Genomic DNA, 19,996 nt, shown 5'->3' on the forward strand with positions numbered 1-19,996 from the left:
CCTTCGAGGCTAAAAAATACCACTGTCGGGTTCCCAACAAGGAAAGTGGTGAACACGTTTCCATACTTCTGTGTTCGACGGTCAAAGAAATCCTGAAGACTTCCTGGTTGTGTAGCGATATGTCATACACATATATAATATTCTCTGCTCCTTAACACCTCTCTAGTATCCCTTAGCACCCTCCCTCGACACCCTCGTAATTGACATCCCTCCATCCCTCGGTCCCCTTCCAGTGATTCCGGTCCACATTTCCTATAATACCACTCCAATATCACCTTCCATCCCCAATTGTGCTCCCACATAACCACGAAGGGTGGTATATCATCGGTCCTCATTCATAGTCGGTCCACACCTCCTGCTCATAGGGTTCACAGTTGCACAATGCCACCGCTCATGACCTCGACCCTCTCCCTCAACCTCGGTCCCTTGACCTCTCCCCTTGCAATCTGACTACACATCAAAATCCTACCACCACGCTCCTCCTCCCATCGTATCCTCCTCTGCACAATTTATAAAAAGTCCTCCTCCCACTGTTCAAACAATCTCGACTCCATATTATAGTGGTGGTGGTGGTATTCGATACCACCAGTTCAACGACATTACCGTGTTCACTCCCAATGTTTGAATCAACATAACACCCATATTACCCTCACCCATATACCACCTTCCCCTTATACCACCTCCCTAATACTCCCTACCCCAATTATACCTCGGTCATATATATAAAGTGCAATTTTTTACATCAAAAGTGTATTTTTGCCACCAGAAGTATATTTTTTTTTGTAGTATACATTTTTAAATGCATTCATTGATATCTATTGTTGGAGTATTTCTCTCTAGGAAAGAGAACTATCCAAAATGGTCGCAGGAGATAAAACACACTCTCATTTTCAATGAGTCGTGGAAAGGAATTTGTGTAGGAGAAGGAGATGATGAACCTGCAAAGCCCACTTTAGATAAGGAGATAGCCATTTGGGAAAACGAGAACAACAAGGCCTATGACTTGATTGCAACATCTGTAAATGAAGAGATGAGTTTCCATATTTCACCATTTTCAAATGCTTTTGAAGCCTTGCAGAAGTTGAAGGAACTTTATGACTCATACTCTGAACTTGAAGTTGTCCAATTGATGATTAAATTGTTCATTCTTGAATTGAAAAATGATGATCCTCTTGATTTAGCATAAGAAGTAAGATTTATTATGCATGATATCAAAACCATTGGTGTTCAAATAGACATTCCTCTTATATATTATGTCAAGACATTATATCCCACTTACTCAGATTATCTTGAGTCGTTGCAAGCAAGTGGAAACCTTAAGGAGATTACCTTTGACTCCCTTGAGAAGAAGTTTGATAAGAGATTTTGGGAAGAAGACAACTCTTTAGACTTCTGAAGAAGATGTGTGTCTTGCACATAGAGAGAAGACTCATGCTCAAGATTCTTCTAGAGGAAGAGGTGGCCGAAGAGGAAGAGGAAGAAGAAATTTTAGAGGCAGGGGAGGCAGACATTTCCAAGGATAAAAGTCTGATCTTCATTGCATATGTTGCAATAGAGATGGACACGATGCATCCACATGTAAATTGCCTTGGGACAAAATTGAGAAGGAAAGAAATGAAGTCAAAGGTAAAATCCATGACAAAGGGAAAGGTAAAGCACCTGAATCCACTCACTATGTTGTGGCACATTGAAATATTAGAGTAACTGAAGACTTATTTAATGCTTCACTTGCTTCTTGGAAAAATGATTCGTTGCTTGATTCAGGTGCAACTTACCACATGAATTTTAGAAGCAATCTTTTTGAAGAATTTATTGACAATGTTGATGGAGCAATATACTTTACAGACAAATCAAAACTCAAGCCATCAGGACTGGGCACAATCAGGTTCAAATTGCCTAGTCTTCCAGACTTTCTTCTACATGATGTTTTATACCTCCCAGAGTTGAGGAGAAACTTGCTGTCCTTGGTCCACATCCGCAAGAAATGACATTCCATTCATATGTTCGATGTCAAGGTTGAGGTCAGAAAAGCATCAGATCGCTCACTTGTCATGACGGGGATAGAAGAAGAAAGACTTTTGAAGCTGCAAGGTACCTCTACTCGTGCACAAAAATTCTCACACAATTCTCATTAAGATGAAGGTACATTTCCATCAAGTATTTTATGGTGTACTATATTGGACACTTGAACTATGAGATGCTTCGTATGTTGAGGAAAAGTGGTGTTACTAGTTTGCCTACAATTTCTAGGAAACTTAAGCAATGTGATGCTTGTTTTCTAGGAAAGCATAGAAAATAGTCTTTTCATGATTCAAATTCCTAAGCACATAGGAAACTTGAACTCATTAATTCATACTTATGTGGCTCAATGCCTGTTCCTTCTGCAAATGGAAATAAATATATGATGACATTTCTTGATGACTACACTAGAGTGTGTTGGGTTTATTCAAGAACTTTCATGCGTGGCTTGAAAATGATGCACAATCTCATATTGGATCTATTCACACTGATAATGGAAAATAATACACTTCAAATTAATTTGAAAACTATGTTCGTCAACATGGGATAAAACATCAAACAACTGTGCCTTATAATCCCCAACAGAACAGAGTAGCTGAAAGAATGAACGAGACAATGTACGTTCCATGATGTTTTTCAAGAATGTAAAATTGATGTTTTGGGTTGATGCCATTCTATGTGTTGTGTATGTAAAGAATAGATGTCCATTTAATGCTATTAGAAACAATACTCCTTATGAAATGTGGTATGGCCACATTCCTTCGGTAAAGCATCTTAGGGTCTTTGGTTCCACCTATTATGCCTTGATACCAAATGAACAAAGAAACAAACTTGGTCCAAGGAGTTGTAAGTGTATCTTCTTGGAGTATTCAAATACCTCCAAAGCATACCGTCTCTACGACGAAGTTAATAAGAAGTTTGTTGTATCTAGAGTTATGATCTTTCTTGAATATTCCAAAGCTAACAATGTTGTTGAGCGGAAACTTGATCACTTAGATAGAGTCGGACATGCAAAATCGTTTAAAGAATTTGATAATTAGATTCCACATCTTGAAGGGGGGATTCCTATACTGGATCAATATGTGGAATCTTCTTCCGAAGCACTCTCTCCATCACATGAAGCTTCAACCACTGATGATACTTTGAGTGATGTGATTAATAGAATTAGGAGACTAAATCTTGACTCAGCCCCAACTCCGTCAACTGAGAAACTTGTGCCATCTCAGAAAGGTCCTCCAAAATGGCTGACAAAGACACTTGAAAGTGTTCATCCTAATGAGGTTGGAAAGACAGGAACACGAAGTACAATCAAGAAAAATGGAGGTGATGTAGATGATTCTGATTCACCTGTTGATATGGATGTTTCTTATGATTGTGAACTGAATTTGTCTACAGATTTTGAATCAAATTCCTTCAAAGAAGCCTCTTCTCATGATGAATGGAAAGAAACAATGCAAAAAGAGTATGATGCCTTGATAAATAATGACACTTGGAAGTTGGTTGATCCTCCATTAGGAACCAAACCAATTTGATACAAGTGGGTCTACAAGGCCAAGTATAAATTTGATGGCTCACTTGACAAGCACAAAGCCAAGCTTGTGGAAAAGGGTTTTGCATAGAAATAAGGGGTTGATTATGAGGAGACTTTTCCACCATAGAAAAATGGGCTATTATCTGGACACTCTTTTCCTTGGCAGCTTAGAACGGTTGGAAAGTCCATCAAATGGATGTAAAAACCGCTTTCTTTAATGGAGATTTGAAAGATAACGTTTTTATGTCCCAACCAGAAGGATTTGTTGTGAAAGGCCAAGAACACAAGGTATGCAAGCTAGTGAAATCCTTGTATGGCCTCAAGAAAGAACTGCGAGCATGGTATGAAAAGTTAACTGAGAATCTTTTGAAACTCAACTTCAAACATTATGATCATGATGATGCAACTTTGTTTGTCAATAAAGTTGGCAAACCAGTTGTATATCTTGTGGTGTATGTATATGATCTTTTGATGACAAGGAACAATTATAGCTACATTGCATCTATAAAGAAGGAATTGAGGAAATGTTTTGAAATGACTGACTTGGGCTATGTTCACTACTATCTTGGTATTGAAGTAACTCAACATCTGAAGTTTATATTCCTCACTCAGAAGGAGTACATTGGATATCTGTTGAACATGTTTGGCATGGCTGAGTGCAATCCTTTGGCTACTCCAATGTAATAGAAGTTGAAGCTCACATCCATTGAAGGAAAAGAATTTTAGGATGTAACAAAGTATAGACAACTTGTAGGAAGTCTCAACTACTTGACTACTACCAGACCAAACATTTCATTTGTTATTGGAATCCTCTCTAGGTTTATGCAAAAGCCTTGTGAGGGACATTGGTCTATTGCAAAAAGATCTCTAAAGTACTTGAAGGCAACTCAAGACTTTGGACTAAAGTATACACATGTATGTGATTTCAGCTTGATTGGATACTCTGATTCAGACTTCAATGGAGACAAATAAACAGGGTTATCTACTTCAGGTTATGCTATGAGTCTTGGATAAGGAGCCATCTCCTGGAGGTCACACAAACAATCAGTTCCAACGGATTCCACTATAGAGGTAGAATATGTGGCAGAAGTTGAAGCAACAAAGGAAATTGTGTGTCTCAGGAAAATTCTGGAAGATTTACAGGTGAAACAAGTGCATTCAACTCCACTCATGATTGACAACACTTCTGCAATAAAATTGGCCAAGAACCCAAAGTTCCATGATCGAACGAAGCACATCAATACAAAATACCATTTGATTCGACATCATGTTGAGGCCAAGACAATCCATCGACACCATTGTTCCACAAATGAGAATATTGCATACATCTTCAACAAAGCACTTGGAAGAAAAAAGTTCAAAAGATTCAGAGCGATGCTTGGACTCACCAACATCCCTTCAAATTAAGGGGGGGAATGCTGACACCTAATCATTGGGATTGGGTGAATATATGTAAAATAGTGTAAATAGTAAATAAGGATAATAGGAATATGAAGATACATTGGGAGGTGAAACCCAAGAGTATCTCCCTCCATGTATATATCCATGAGAAATCTTAATGCAAAATCACAATTCACATTGTGGAGTTACCTCCTGGCCTGACAATTAGTTCCTTCACACTTGCTAATTGTACCATAGCACAAGTAGATGAAATGTGTTTCTTTATGTTGATGGTGAGAAATAATATTATTTATAAACCATATAGAAAATGTGGTGATCACTTCAAAAAAATGTTATTAAGTTGGCCATACTTCCATTAGGAATGAATATAGGAATAAGATTTAGGAATTCTAATGATTAACTCTCAATTATAGCTAAGAAGTTAGATGTAGGGTGTAATGGATTAAAAAAGAACTCAGAAGAGTTTACTCAGATTGGTATTGGGACCCATTCAAGTTCCATTCACTAATGGAATTAATTTTGGATAATCCTCCTTAAGTGTAGCTAAAATGTGAGTAACCTAGGTTGACATTTCAAATTTCCACGGGCTAAGACAATTAGGAAAAAAACCAAAATTAATTTGGAAGGTCATGTCTAGATGATCACAACAAGGATAGGTGTCATGGAAAATAATGAACCTGAATCCATCAATAGAGAATAGGTAGATGTAGAGAAGATAATTATTGGAGGTAAATCACATCCCATGACAAAAACAACATGGTTTGGAGGTAGTATTAAAGAGCATGTTTGAGAGATGCAATAATGATGATGATGAACCTTCCATTGTTTTGAAGACTTAAATATGATAGTAATTAGAAGGATATTAAGAAGTCAACACACAATCATGATAAGGTGGATGGAAATAAAGCAATGATTGTAAGCAGAGAAACCATCATCATATACACTTATATTATGGGACTAGTTTCATTATCCACCTCTAACATCACTACAACCTAGGAATTAGGAAAAGAGATTTTCAAGATGATGGAGGAAAATAGATAGCTAAAAGAGTGCATTGGTTGCATAGCGAATTAGGTATAGCATAATGTGTTGTGGAAAGGTAACTGGGCCAACTGGCCAAGTTTGTAGATATCATGCACTTGTAGGAGGATGAATCGGTACCCTCGATTCATTATTATAGTCATGATGGTCATATATGCAAAGACATATCAATTAGAATGAAGGTAGTGAGGAATCAATTAGAATGGAGTGTCCCTAACATAGAGAATATGAATCTACATATGAATGAGACTAGGAAGTGGTAAGATTAATATAAGTATATTCTAGCTAATATATAACCAATATATTATGCACCAATGACATAAAAGCCAAAAGTACACACCATGTACATCAATGTGAGCATGAGGCACAAATCCAATATAGATAATAATAGGAGAAACTCCTCCAAATATCCAACACATTCATACATCCAAATAACATGTCCTCAATATTGAGTATATGATCTCTGATACATACCTATTTGCACATTTCCCATGTGCCCCATTCATCACTAAGCCGACCCTATCACATATACATCTACATATTACATGTGCCCATATATGCTCCCCTCAGGGCCATACCATATACATTTAACCCACTATAGGCCCATCTTGGGGTCATAACACAATTGACCATAATAAGTTAGCTTTGGTAGTTTTTACCATAAAACAAGCTAGAGTTAATTTGTTGAGATATATTAGAAGCCTTGGATGCTATATCACAAGACAAAAAGGAATGTATGGTATAGGAATTGAAAACGATGTAACTTCATTGAATTATGATGTTCAATAACAAGAACAAGCCTTTTCCTCTCAACAATATTGTGGAATTAATGCAATAGTACTTAAAGGAGAAGAAGTGAGAAACACCACTAATTACTAATTTCTTCCACCAATAGCTCATAATTTTTGTAGAAGAAATAAATATAGCTAGGGATTTATTAAGTGACTATGCACAAAGTGTTGTCACTAGGGTAGGAACAAGTTGTCTAGACTTACACAAGGGCCAATTGTGGAAAACTAAGCTATGCACAAAAGGATGCTTGAAGAGTTACTAAGATAAAGGAGTTGGGACTATGCATAGACATTGTTTGCAAGCACCACTTGGGCATCATGCACCAACTTAGAGATTTTTCCAACATATGTAAGGAATTTGTTAAGAGCTAGATGAATTATAACTATTTGGTAATCAAGTAATAGGCAATTAATGTGGTCTTACTAGAATCCACTGTAAAATGATGTAATGGAGTCCACTGTAAAAGGAAAGATAAAGGTACATTTTTTTTGCTATTTCAATACACTCTTGGAGTATTTTGTTGATCTTGGAGGGTCTAAGCCTAAGTTTTTTGTGCAAAGCTTATGTTGTTTGTTTGTAATGTAAATAATTGGGTATTGGAAGGTATTAATGAAATGTCTACTTAGATTTAGCCTCTATGGGTCTTCTCTATCATGTTGATTGTGTTCATTAACTAGTTAGTGTAATATTTAATGGTTAATTATGTGGATGTTTAGATAATAATGTGATGTTTCCATGCTATATAGAATTTCATTATTAGGCGATCCCAATTGGACCGTTCCAAAAATTCCTATAAGTACCTTGGGTGAGACATTCTCCATTCTCTAGGGATTGAAAATGTATACTTATGGGGTATTTTTTGGCAAAGATGTTCAAAGAGTTTTTCTACAGCCCTCCATGCCAACAATTAGTTATGTCGCTGGGACCTAAATGGTCAGGATTTTTACCAAATAATGAAGCTATGATGTGGAATCCTTCAAGAAAGAAAATGCATGATTGTATTTCCAAGAAAGAAGAGGAAATCACTATAAGGAGACCAACAAGTTAGAGATCAACATTAAAAGATGGAAGCAAGGGTATATCTATATTTATATATGCAATTTTTTTGTTTGTTTAATTTCCATGTCTATTTTAATATTGGGTAAAGAGATAGACAACAATTAAATCTATCCAGTGCCCCAAGAGTTGGGGGTGTGAAGCCAACAAGTTGTTGAGAGACTAAAGGGTTTGGATAATAGGTGGAATATAAACATTGGTTTATGGTTTTAACGAGTGAAAGAAGGTTACATATTGAATCTGCTATAAAATGTAGTGAATATTTTGACAACATTATAAGGACGTTTGTGGCTAGGTCATGGGGAAGATTGCTAGCTCAAATTCCACTTTGGATCAAGATTCTATTGTTTGAGAAGGGGATGATGTGGATGGAGCTTGAATCATGGTAGTGTAAACCCCCACATGGAGGTGGGGCGAATGAGAAAAATAGGGAGAAGATGAGGTAAGACATGAAAGTAAAAATGATGGATCAAAAAGAGCAGAGATGATGGAGAGAAGAGTGAGTTCCAAGAAGAGCCAAACATTGGGAGCTTGTTAAGTAATAAATGAAATATAAGATAAAAAATGGAATAAATACATAGTAAAGTAAGAATATGGAGATAGTGTGGTGAGGAGGTTAGAAAAGTGAGGAGGAAATTAGTGAAAAAAGGGAGCTCTTGAGGAGGAATGGTGGTAGAAGGGAGTGTAGAAAGAGAGAAAAGGTTGTTAAAGATACACATCATAGTAGAATGAATACCAAAAGAATATGATGGAGATAATATAAATAGGAAAACAGATTTAGATGTTGAATTCATATGGAAATCAAGAGAATTGACTGAGTCTAAAGAGTATGAGGAAGAAGAAAGAAATGATGGTGAGATGAAAGGAACTGAGGAGGAAGCTATTATGGAGGATGAAGGTTCATGGTGATAGTATAAATGTTTGCATGGTTGGAATTGGAAGGTTCTTTTGGATTCATTGGATAAATAAACTATATTGGTTAGTGTAACAACCTCTTTGAATCACCCCCATTATGCATTAAAATAGTAGGATAAAATGTAAGGAAACCTAAAGTCAATAGTTTAGTAGGTGAAAGTTTAGGAAATTAGATGTTAATAAAATAGTAGAAAGAGATAATTCAAGAAAGCCTAATGTTAAGGAGGAGCCACAAGGAAGAATTCTAGAGTCAAGTTAACAATAGATAGTTGGATTATCATACTTAGGCTCTTGGTGTTGCATGGGACTAGAATGGATGATGTAAAGCACATTGGTTTACATGACCAACAATTTGGTCAATGAAGAAATTATCAATGAAGCAAAAAAAATTGTGTAGCTAGAGACCACCTTGAAAGATAGAGATCTGAAATGGTACATGAGATATAACAAAACTACACCAGTTGGATAGACCATATTTATTACAAAGATAGAGAGATATTTTCTATGGGAGTTCTAGAAAGCAAGTTTTGAATCCTATTGTATCATAGAGATCAAGGAGATTAAGTAGAATTCAAAGAATTGGTATGGAACTATGGCCAATGATTTATAATTTTATTGGGTAGGTTAACCTTTTAGTTTAGGATGTCCATCATAAAGGATGAATTATTGCAAGATTCCTCCCTCACATCTAGGTTCCTCTTACCCAACAAAATTTTATGACCTAGGAAGGAGCTCTAGAGATTATGACGCGCTTGGATGAAACTTTAGGAGGCAGTGAAAGTTCAACAAGGTTGGAACATGTTCAATCAAAACTTTGAGGTGCTCACCTTGCAATTGTAGGAGATTTCAAAGGTAAAGACGGGGCAAGAGAAAATATGGTGCACCTTATGCCACATCGAAGGACACCATTGAAATGAATGTTTGGTGGTTGAGAATTATATTATAACTAATGCACCAAATCCATTTTTGGCCTATTTGATTTGTTTTTCAATGCAAAACCAAGGGGAATTGTGAGAGTCATAAGTAGCGGGTCCACATCCCTCTTTGATTCCCAACCTTATAGAAGTATTAGAAGACCTATCATAGTCATTCTATGAGTTCTATAAGTAGGTAGGACATTGGAGTTGATGAAGGAACATATAATAGTTGCTTTTAGGGTCCAAGAGGAGGAAAATAAGGTGAATGGGGGGGGGGGTTTAAAGGAGACCCAAGAGGAGGATTTCAGAGTAGATTTCAAGGAGGATACACAACCCACTTGATACAATTATGGGGAGGTAGGTCACTTGGTGAGGTTCTATGCTCAACCTCGAATGTTGTGTGGATACTACCATAGCATGAAACATGAGATAGAGGGATATCCCAAGTTATTGGTTAAATCGGAGGAAAATAAGAGATGCCTAAACATGGTAACTATGGAACCGTGAGAGGAACAAAAGCTCAAGGGACCCACATAGGTATGGATCGTTACACAAGGAGGTATAGGGATTGGGGAAGATATGATAAGAGGTAAGTGCATCAAACAACATTCAGAGGGGGAAATTTGGAAAGTTAAGCTAGCTTCACTTAGATTCTATGTTGTGGGACAAAAGTGGTTTTTATGTAAGGAAGAAAAGGAAATAGAAAGGATGCCTTAATCTGTGTTTCCACATTAGGAACCACAATGTGACAGATTGATGTGAAGATACAACTCGATAGATTTGAAGGCCCATGTAAGCGAGTTTGCACATTCTTACATTAAAGTGCTAAACAATCCCTTAGTCATGAAGAAGTTGATGCAACTGCTAGCTAAGGTAATGTAGAAAGAATAATGAACTCTTTTGATTATGATTCCATTACTTAAGAGAGGGGTACACTACATTCATAGGAGGTGAATAATAGGGAAGGAGTTTATAATGACAACTTACCCAAAAATTCATGGGAGCTAATGGGGAAACCGAATTTGGTTTAGTCTCATATTAAAATTTGGTTGGAAAATCAATACTAAATTTATCCCATTGGTAGGTTGGAGAATGTTGAAGTGAATATGGATGGGGTGAAAATGAAGGTAGATTTGAGGTCATCAAGAACATGGAATATTTTGACTGTTATCTAACCTTGTCATCAACTTATTTGTCACCCTTAGGGTTGGAAAGGTACCAAGTATTAACTCACATTACTTGAGGGCTGAGATGTCACTCCAATATCCCTAGATAGACTTATCATTCATTCTTTGTCACTGCCCGTCTTTAACAAAACAGAATTGTATTGCTCTATGCTAGTTACCAAGTAGTGATGCAACTCTTCCTTTATGCTAGTTTCCTTCAACAAGAGAGTGAAAAAGGCTCAAAATGTCTAGAGTTAGGTTTCTCTAGATAATGAATTTGACTAGGATAAGATGAATTAGAATGGATTCAACAATTGAACCATTTACCTTAACTTGTTATGTCCCTATAATACTAGTGTAGCCCTTTTATTGTTATTGTTAATGTAGCCCCCTATTGTTATTGTTGTTCCCATGTAGCTCCCATATTGTTATTTTGTGCCCCATATAAGTTCACTATTGTTATTGTTGTGTCCTTACATTATTATTGTTATATAGGCTCTAATTATATTGTGACCCCTTAGACTCCTATATATACAAGGAGGTCATGTCATTTGAATCATCCAAGAAATTTTCATTTATGTGATGTAAATGAGGTTTCCCCCAAGAAGAGGCTATTTTTCATGTTGTTGATCTATATTTTGTTTTGTTTTGTGCGCTGGTTGCATTACATTTGGTATCAAATCTTTGGATCCTAGGGTTTCGCTGCTTCAAACATGTCATCTTGGAATTTTCACTATAACATTTTTTTTTTTTTTTTTACGAAGCTTAAGAAGCTGAAATTTTGACCACATGGATTCCAAATATTGGTGAACTTCGTGTAGTAATTTCAGATTTTGGTTCTCTATGTTTTTTGAGATATGGTTCAAAGAAGTTAGGCTTTCTGCATGCTCCAGAATTCAGTCTCAAACATGTGACCTAGGGAAAATCATCATAACTTTCTCTTCAAGCATTGGATTTGAATTTCGTAAAATGTTACAAAATCGCACTAACTTTAGTTTTTCATGTATCAATTTTAGGGGCGAATGCTTAAAAAATGACAAGTGTCATTTCGTATAAGTCCACTTTATTGAACGGTCTGTAATCAGGTCATCGTGGGAGACTTGGTATAACTTTACCTTGAAGAATTCAATCTTGGTTTGAATTGTGGCATTGGAAAGAAGACTCCGAGAGCTACCATAAGATGGAGTTTTAGACTTGGGAGGCCAAAATTGTAGAGATAAAACAATTTCAATATCGAGCTCCTAAAAGAAAAAAAATGCGTCTATTTTTTATTATTATTATTTTTTTGCATAACTTTTGTTTAAAAAATCATTTTGAAGTGATTCAAAGGAAATAGTGAAGCATAGATATTTTTGTTTGATTCCAAATGAATCGAAACAAAAAAATGGATACACCTAGTAAGCAACCAGATTGGTCTACTATGATGCTTAAAAAAGAGGAAGAACTACAACATGATATATCAAAATTAGAAGACCAAGTGCAACAAATTTCACTCTCGCAAAGAGTAACCAAAAATGAACTGGAAGTTATGATGGATGGTTTAGAGATAAAAATGAAAGGAAAAATGGAAGGTTTGAAATATGATTTAAAAGTAGACATGGAATCTTGGATGGATGGTTTGAAGTGTTGGGTGTGTGTTATATTCTTTCCGAGACTAGTATTGCCCCCCTGTTCATTGCACCGGGCATAACAGGGGGGGTGGTAGCTCCCTTGTACGAGGTCTAGGGCAGTGCCCTAGGATTTTTTTTGAACCATATATTAGGCGGGCGGACCTACCTATGGTTTTGTTCATGGGTTTTGCACATGGTTTTGGGCATGATGGTTTTTTGGCCATGATATTTTGTAGATCCGGTCGAGGGAACTATGGTTATGTTCTATTCTAGGGTTAAGGGATTGGGGTTTATGAATGCTTCAGTATGCATATATATGTATTGTAACATTGAAAGGAACATAATGAAAAATCAATCTGGTAGTCCCAGTTTTGGGATCCAGGGGAAAATCTCTGTGTATATCTGTTTTATGTTTTATGGTCTTGCCATTGTTTATGTTCAATTTTTAGAATTCGTATGCAGGTAGTTTCTGTACAGGGTTAAAACCTACATGAAGAATGGTTTAAAAGAAGACATGGAAGGTTTGAAGGAAGGTTTGACAGAGTTGTTACAAGAAATGATTCCTAATGGTGACAAGGTACTCCATGAAAATCATGATGAGGCCAAAAGGAATATGAATTATGATTTTAGAGAATCCAATGTGGGGTTTAAGAACCACCACATTCCAAAGATAGATATGAGGAAGTTTGATGGCAAAGATTCAGTGACATGGATACTATATATGGAGCACTATTTTGATATACATGATGTGAAAGACACACAAAAGGTACATTGAATATTTATATTTAAAACCCGATCAATTTGTATGGTATCGATGGCTTTGTTCTCATAAACCACTTGTCACTTTGTCAATTTTTATGGAGGAAATGATAACACATTATGAGGATACAAAGAGAAACACCTTTTTTAGCTAATTGATAAGTCTTAAACAAAGGGTTGAATGGTAGAGCACATTGAGGACTTCCAAAAATATATTATCAGGCTAACTGACATTCCATAGGAGCATAGGAATTATGTCTTCATAGGGACTTTAAAGGACAACATCCAACATTAGGTGCACCTTTGGGAACCTATTTCATTGGAGAAGAAATTCAGGGTGGAAAGAAAATTTGAAAGCAAAATTATGGCAATAATGAAGTCTACCACTCACAACTATAAAGATGGAAGTGTTGTTGCTCCTAGCCTTCCACAACATGTAACAATCCTAGTGAAAATTCCATGTAATAAAAGTTAATAAAGGAAAAATAATAACCACGACTGATGGGACATTTATTCCAAGATGAATGTTAGGCAAGACATCCTAGTGCAGGTGTTCATTTGGTTTATTATGGTTAAGGAAATTGGCAAAGGCAATGACAAAGGCTTTGGAAAGGCAAAAATGGAATTTTGGCACATTTATTTATGAAAATAATGGAAATTAGGAGGAAATGAAGGTGAAAGGTCACAGGTTGCATGTGAGGAGGAAAATGAAGGAAAATAATGGAAAATGAAGAAAATAGAGGCCTAATTGATAAAAGGGCTTATGAGGATCAGTTTATAACCTTTTTTCAGTTCAATTTTGGAGCTCTCTCATTATTCATGCTCTCTCTCTCTCACCCTTGGACACTTAGAGTTTTCTTGGATCACTTTGGAATTGGATCAAGAAATGAAAAGAAGGAAAGAGGAAGGAAGGACCAAGCAAGGAAGAGTGGGATCAAGCAGTTACAACAATATTATTTGTAGGTATTTATTTGTATGTGTGTTTTTCTTGCTAGGTTTGTCATGCATGGTGTTACATGTGGTTCTTTGCTGTTATGGCATGGGTTTTGCCAGGTGTGACAGTGTTTTCAACCTAGCCTTTCCATTTTCTGGATAGTCATGGTGTGATGGGGTTCTCATGTTTTGGTTGAGCTGGATTTCCAGATGGATTCAAATTTGAGTGAGGTGGATCTCCGAATGATAGAACACATGGCTTAGTAACCCCTCAACCAGACAGTGGGTTGTGGTAAAGCTAGATTTTTTGTTTCCTCGGTTGGCCTAGGAATCCTTACCAATGAATGGAGGGATATACGATAAATCCTAGAGGTGGGTTCCCTTGATTAGGCCTAGGAAACCTTGCCGATGAATGGAAGGATATACGACAAATCCTAGAGGGTGGTGTCTTGGTTTAGGGCCTAGTGATCCTTGGATCAGATTGTGGTAAATCGTGAGAGACTAGGAGAGAGGATGTACACCAGGAACCAACCCCAGAGAAAGAAGAAATGAATCCGACCATATATTGTAATGAATTTGTGGGAATTAGCATTCCTCAAACTCTCAATATAGAGGGATATATCAAGAAGATAAATGTTGATTGATTCAGGTAGTACCCATAATTTTATTCATTGTAAGGTAGCCAAGGAATTAAATTTCTTTCTATATACAACACCAGAGTGTCGAGTGATGGCTAGAAATGGAGGAACTATAAATTTCTCTAGAAAGTGCCATAATATCAAGCTAGCCATGGTTTAATATGTATTGAATAGTCCAATTATTTCCATTCCAATGGGTGGTGCTTATGTTGTACTACGAGTCCATTGGTTACAATATTTGGGGACGATAGCTTTTAATTTTCAAGAACTTTTCTTCAATTTTTTTTGGGAAGGAAAGAAAATTGAATTAAGTGGTAACACATGGAGACTAGGGAAGATGATCAACTCTAATGGCATGAAAAAACTTTTGAAGAAAGAATAATGGGGTGTAATTCCACAATTATGCTCATTAGAGGTTTAAACATCGAAATCATCTATTTCTACAGCTCTCCAAAAAGTCTTGGAGAATCATTCCAAGGTATTTGAGACTCCCAAAGGTCTCCCACCTATTAATGATTATGATCATGAGATTAACTTGATTCCAAGAATTTTTCCTCCAAACATCAGGCCTTACAAATATCCCTATAACCAAAAGAGTGAAATTGAATGTATGGTTGCAAAAATGCTAGAGGCCAATATAATTCAACCTAGTCAAAGTTATTTCTCTTCTCTAGTAGTATTGGTGCACAAAAGGATGGATCATGGCATATGTGTCCAGATTATAGGGAGCTCAACAAGCTCACTATTAAAGATAAATTTTCCATTCCTGTAATTGATGAATTGTTGGGTGAATTAAATGGAGAAATTTACTTCACTAAGCTGGATCTTCATTTAGGATATCATCAAATTAGAATGAAGACTGAAGACATTCTGAAAACAACTTTCATAACTCATGAAGGTCATTATGATTTTTTGGTCATGCCTTTTGGTGTTACTAATGCACCTTCCACATTTCAAGGTTTGGTGAATTCCATTTTCAAACCCTTAGAAAATTTGTGTTAGTATTTTTTGATGATACACTAATCTACAACAATTCTTGGAAGGATCATGTTCAACATGTTGACAGGGTGATCAAACTATTGAAGGAGAAACAATTATATGAAAAACCTCCAAATGTTTCTTTGGAGTATAGGATGTGGAATATTTGGGTCATATTATATCTCATGAGGGTGTTAAGGTAGACCATAAAATAATTAAATCCATTAAGAAATGGAAAATCCCCACAAACCTAAAGCATCTTCGAGTATTTCTCTAGTTGACGAGGTATTATCACAAGTTTGTTAAGAATCATGGGAGAATAATAGTGCCTCTAACAACATTACGGAAGAAAGATGGATTTTCTTGGACTCGAGAAGCAACTGATGCCTTTGAACATCTTCAAGAAGCAATGTGCCAAGCACTGGTCTTAGCTATACCAGACTTCACAAAAACCTTTATTGTGGAATGTGATGCCTTAAGAAATGGAATTGGTGTTGTTTTAATGCAAGAAGGAAGACCCATTTCTTTTGAAAGTCGTCCAATCAAGGGAAATTATTTACACAAGCCTATTTATGAGAAGGAAATGTTGGCAATACTACATGCACTAAATCAATGACATCCTTACCTAATGGGAAGACACTTCAAGGTAAAAATAGATCACGATAGTCTTAAATACTTTTTGGAACAAAGATAATATCAAAAGAATAGCAAAAATGTGTTACCAAGATGTTGGGTAATGACTTTGAAATCATCTACAAAAAAGGGAAGCAAAATATTGTTGCAGATGCACTCTCAAGAAAGGATGAGAATGTGGAAGAATTTCTCTGAGCCATTTCCATTATCCAAGCTGATTGGATAACTGAGGCAAGGGATGGATGGAAGAATGACGAAGAGGTGTGGACAACCATTCAAAAGTTGCAGTAATGTCCTAGTACATATGATACATTTATCTGGAAAAATGATTTACTATGGTACAAATATCACTTATATCTATGTAAGAATTCCCAACTCAAACAAAATATTCTTTTGGAATTGCATACCTCCCCCTTAGGAGGGCACTCAAGATTTTTAAAAACTTATCGCAGGGTCAAGAAGGATTTTTTTTGGGATGGCCTTACATATGATATTCAGAAGATTGTGGCAGAATTTTTTGTTTGCCAATAAAATAAAGTTGAGATGATTAAGACCCCGGGTCTGTTACAATCTTTAGCCATTCCAAGTCAGCATTGGGAGGAGGTCTTAATGGATTTTATCACAGGTTTACCCAAGTATGAATGAAAGAGTGTCATCATGGTGGTAGTTGATAGAATTAACAAGTATGCATACTTTTGTGCATTATCTCATCCTTTTGAAGCCAATATAGTTGCTACTGTATTTATGGAAATGATTCAAAAGCTACATGGAAATCCAAAGATTGTTGTAAGTGACATAGATCCCATTTTCATGGTGGTAGTTGATAGAATTAACAAGTATGCATACTTTTGTGAATTATCTCATCCTTTTAAATCCAATACAATTGCTACTGTATTTATGGAGACAATTCAAAAGCTACATGGAAATCCAAATATTGTTGTAAGTGACAAAGATCCCATTTTCACTGGAAATTTTTGGACGAAATTATTTTCTTGTCTTGGTACTCAATTAGCTCATAGCTCATCTTATCATCCTCAGTCTGATGGGAAAACAAAAATAGTGAATAAATTTTTGGAACGATATCTTCGTTGCTTTGTATCTAATAAAGAAACACAATGGGTCAAGTGGTTACCTCTAACTGAATGGTGGTATAACACTTCCTTCCATAATGCAGAAAAAATGACCCCATTTATGGAACTTTATGGATATCATCTACCATCCATCACGTCATCTTTAAAATAAAATTCTAAGGATCAAGTAGTGGTATCACATCAAGAATCAACAACAAGTTCTCCAACTCTTAAAGGATAACCTCACTTTAGCGCATAATCGAATGAAACAACATGCCGATCAACATCACAGAGAGAAGTTTTGATGTAGGCGATTGGGTATTTTTATAGGTACAACCAGACAAACAAATGTCCATCAAGCAAGCTAAGAAAGATAATAAATTATCACCTAAGTACTATTATCCTTACAAGGTGTTGCAAAATATTGGTACTATGGCATACAAATTCTAGCTGCCTACATCTTCCCGAGTACACCTAATGTTCCTTGTTTCATTCTTAAAGAAGGTTATTGTTGGAAAATAAAAAAGGTAGTAAAGATTTTCTTGATATTGATAATTACTTTTGATGTTTCTTATTATTACGATTATTTATATATTATTTATTTAGATCATCAAGCAATTACCAAAAGCAGCATCACATAAAATAATGAACACAAGATGTAGGCACATGCCAGGGAAAACCCCCTTTGAGGCGAAATTCCAATCAGTAATTATTATTTTCAATAGTATTATTTGAGACTATTCACCCTAGACCAATACCAAACCTTCCCTCCACACAAAGTTAACCTCCAGAAGATTGACCTCTTCCCAGCAACTTCGACTATGTAGCAACTAGCAGCAACTAATAGCTTCCGACAACAATACAACTTGGAAGATTTTGATCTCCCAATCCATAGCACAAAACAGAGAGAGACCACCACCAAAATTTCGTTTTTCCTTGACTCCTTAGACTTACCCAAACTTGAATTCACTTTAGCTTCCCAAAAACAAACTTTCCCAACTACCCGCTTCGCACTTCTACCCAACAACAATATTTTCGCACTTCTACCCAGTAGAGAGACTTCGAACTTGATGAGAAGTTATGCTCCAAATGAATTCGATATGCTTCATTTTATAGGATTCTTGTGGGTAAAATGGGTCCTTAGGCCAACTTGATCTTCTCTTAGGCCGACATGGTGTGAAGGTTCCATAATTCATATTTGACTCAATACTAAACCTTTTTACATGATTCAAAATCCCAAGAAGGATCTCTTTAAATGTACAATAAATCTATAGACCTAGAATAAATCCTAGAAGTCCTCAATGGGGAATTTGACCTAAAAAAAGTTGACCCAAGCATGAAACTCATGCTTTAATAAGTCATAATAATAATAATAAAATTTATTTTCTTTATTCTTTTGACAAATACATTAATGATGACTCAAGTACATTATTGAAGACCGAACATAGTCACTTTTTCCAACACTCCCTCTTAACTAGGGAGGTATTCATAATGTACATATACAATGAAAGATCTCAAACTATATGAAACATGAAGAATTTAGGCACCGCAATGCCATGGACTAGATTCCTGACCAACACAAGATATGCAAACAGTCACTCAACAATTTAGGCACCGCAATTCCATGGAATAGATTCCTGACCAGGGAAATCTATCTAACCAGTCACTCAACAATTTAGTCACTACAATGCCATGGACTACATTCCTTACCAGGGAAATATATCCAGGTGGGACTAAGGTGGACTCAATCTTTCAGCCCCTTTAAGTACCATTAAGCTTACTTGCTAACCACCAACCCAAAAATCCAGGTGTGTATCCAAAACATAACTCTTTGATCAACACCACCTTTCCAACTTCTAGACATCAACACAATGTGCTGACCAGATGTCTTCCGAGGCAATGCTTCAATCACAAAGCCTCAACACCCCTTGATCTAGTAGATCAAGAATAACCAATCTCTCCTAATAAAAATGATTGGTCACCAACATGCTATCAAATCCTTCGAGAGATTCACATGTACAAACACAACCCCAATCAATAATATACTTTCACATGTGCATAATCAAATACAAACCTCTGGGGTCTTTTAGAAAACTTGATGTTGCTTCTGAACTTTTCATAGTATGACTATCGACCAAATATTTGACAAAATATTCCTAAATCATATGTTTTCCTTCCTACTTCTCATGTAGCAACACATCCTCTGAAATTAATTCTTAATTTAATATCAAGCTAAGCCATCCCTCTCCTCTAGGAAGCACTTCTTTATCTGGACTCCTTCTTGATCTTATGAAGATCTCTTCTATTTATGCTTCCTTCGAGAGACCAATTTCTTCCTTTTCGACATCGAAGAAAATTTCATGGCTTCCAACCATTTCAACAAAGTTATTATCAACCCCATCATGCTCATCACATCAATGAACATCAAGTTGAAGATTGTGTACTTGCACAACTTCAATAGAAATTACGAACAAAACTATAGAAGCATGATGCTAGCCATATCAGAATCATAGAACCATTTCATATATGTATCAGGT

This window comes from Pinus tabuliformis, chromosome Q, assembly GCF_031772625.1.
Source record: "Pinus tabuliformis cultivar Carrire ecotype Pingquan chromosome Q, CPIR1, whole genome shotgun sequence".
In the NCBI taxonomy this organism is placed as follows: Eukaryota; Viridiplantae; Streptophyta; class Pinopsida; order Pinales; family Pinaceae; genus Pinus; species Pinus tabuliformis.